We start from the raw sequence: 2,500 nt of genomic DNA, 5'->3' as shown, positions 1-2,500 counted from the left end.
ACGTGCGGACCCTCCCTATGTCCTCACTGCTCTCTAGAATGGTTCAGGAGAGCCACAGCAGGCCATGTTTAGTTATGAATATTAACTAGTTAAACCTCACGTATTTGTATATAAATGTATATTAGTGGGTTCATACTCTAGTAGTGCTGTCAATGCTGGGTAGTAGCACTGATTGCGTTGCCTGTTAAGAGTCGTTGAGTGGGTGTGGTCTAGAGGGTGGCGTGTATCCTGAAGCACCAGGTGAGTGAATGAGTGACTGGCAGCCGTTAGCAGCCACTGGAGGCAGCAGTGAGCATCAGGGCGCATTAGCTGGGATGCTCAGCAGCTCACTGACCACTGGAGGCAGCAGTGAGCATCAGGGCGCATTAGCTGGGATGCTCAGCAGCTCACTGACCACTGGAGGCAGCAGTGAGCATCAGGGCGCGCTAGCTGGGATGCTCACAGACTCTGGCTAGGTGGGCTGTTTTCTGCCTTGGATTTGCTACAAACTTTTAAGAACTGTTTTCAACACAGACAGAGGTGGGGACGTTTGAACATAGGTCATAAAAATAATACACACAAATTCATATGAAATGCACAACTTTTATAGAATGTGTTGGCTGTGCGCATAAAGTTTTCAGTGAGTTTTTTTTTTCTTCTTCTTCCTCTTCCTCCAGAGTGCTTCCCCGTTGCCAATGGAATATTCTATTGCCTTCCTCTCCCACATTTGAACGATTTTCACTGATTGACACGTCCCATGTCTTCTCATCTTGTCATGCTTGCTGTTTGGGGGCCTAGATTCTGTATTTCCCTGACACACAGAAAACAGCACAAAACCGTTTTCCAAGACGAGCCACTCCTGTCCCTTCACTTGAGACAGGTGTTGTCAATTCCAACTCCCTGGCAGAACACGACTCCCTTCGCGTCAGAAATCAGATTGCGAGGTACAGGTATCTGTTTAATAATAAGAGCAAATATTCTGAAAAGTTCTGTTTTATATATCTGTCGTAGATAAGCAGTGGGTATACTGTACACTGTGTATCTGGATAAAAGAGTGGAGCAAAGTGCAGTAAGAGAACGTAACTTAATATAGTATAGGCTACCCTCGACTGCGCTAGGCAACCACTTTCTAGGGAAGGCTACCATCCAGGATGAATAATATATTAGGACATAGATGTTAGTATGTAATCTAAGTGCTCTCATAGTTCATATATACATTATACATATACAGTATACATTATTTACAAATGGTGAATGCATTATTTATAAAGTATGAAATACAATCAGTAAGCACATTATAGATTAGCTTATTAATGAAGAATAAAACATTTATAACTGTTTATAAATTGCTTACTAATGTGTATTAATGTAGGAACAAGATTTATAAATGATGAATTAAGTATTTAACCCTTGTCTTCTGTTAACATTTTAGATCTTCTGGATCTGTTTGGGTAAAATTGACCCAGGACATCTTTGGGGTTCAGATAACAGTTCAGAAATCTAATTTTACTTAAGTACTGTTTCAAAGTCTGCAGTTATTAAGTGTTATAAGTATAAGTGTTACCGACAGCAAGTATATTTTTTATGTACAAAGTAAAATATACTTGGCAATGGGAAAAATGAATTGTGATGGGTCCCCATGCAGTCATATCTGGTATATGTGTGACAGATGAACGCACGCATACACATAAGCGTGCGCACACACACACACACACACACACACACACACACACACACACACGGACTAACATACACAGGTCAATCTAATATCTGCAGCAATCTGCAGCTTCTGCATTCACAAAATAATTCAATAAAACATCGCCATCCTGAACAATTGAAAAAAGGTTACCGTACACTTCAGGAAATGATGTTGGCAGCTAAATTGAGCAAGGTGATAACATGGAGCCAGGCATAGCACATAATAAATTCACTACACGCACACTCACACACACACACGCACACACACACACACACACACACACACACACACACACACACACACAGGCACAAACACACACACAAACACACGGACTAAAATACACAGGTCAATCTAATATCCCCCCTTCCACCCACCGATTTCATTGATGTGGGGGAATACAATTAGAACACAAGAAAATACATGTTACAGAAACTAGGTAGGTAGGTCAGTCCTGTTTGAAGGTAGGGTGGATAGTGGGTAGTATGGAGGTAGGTAGGTCAGTCCTGTTTGAAGGTAGGGTGGATAGTGTTTGATAGTGGGTAGTATGGAGGTAGGTAGGTCAGTCCTGTTTGAAGGTAGGGTGGATAGTGTTTGATAGTGGGTAGTATGGAGGTAGGTAGGTCAGTCCTGTTTGAAGGTAAAGGATAGTGTTTGATAGTGGGTAGTATGGAGGTAGGTAGGTCAGTCCTGTTTGAAGGTAGGGTGGATAGTGTTTGATAGTGGGTAGTATGGAGGTAAGTAGTCAGTCCTGTTTGAAGGTAGGGTGGATAGTGTTTGATAGTGGGTAGTATGGAGGTAGGTAGGTCAGTCCTGTTTGAAAGT

General features: G+C 42.0%; 1 protein-coding gene across 1 annotated transcript in view; it reads right to left on the bottom strand.

Annotated features, from left to right (window-relative positions):
• The window catches only part of shank2b (SH3 and multiple ankyrin repeat domains 2b), a gene marked incomplete at both ends in the record, with an annotated part of 82,313 nt that overhangs the window by 68,373 nt on the left and 11,440 nt on the right, over nt 1–2,500 (bottom strand). The window lies entirely within an intron of this gene.

Source organism: Borostomias antarcticus (assembly GCF_949987555.1).
Source record: "Borostomias antarcticus genome assembly, chromosome: 18".
Lineage (NCBI taxonomy): Eukaryota > Metazoa > Chordata > Actinopteri > Stomiiformes > Stomiidae > Borostomias > Borostomias antarcticus.
This window is presented reverse-complemented; position numbering and strand designations above follow the sequence as displayed.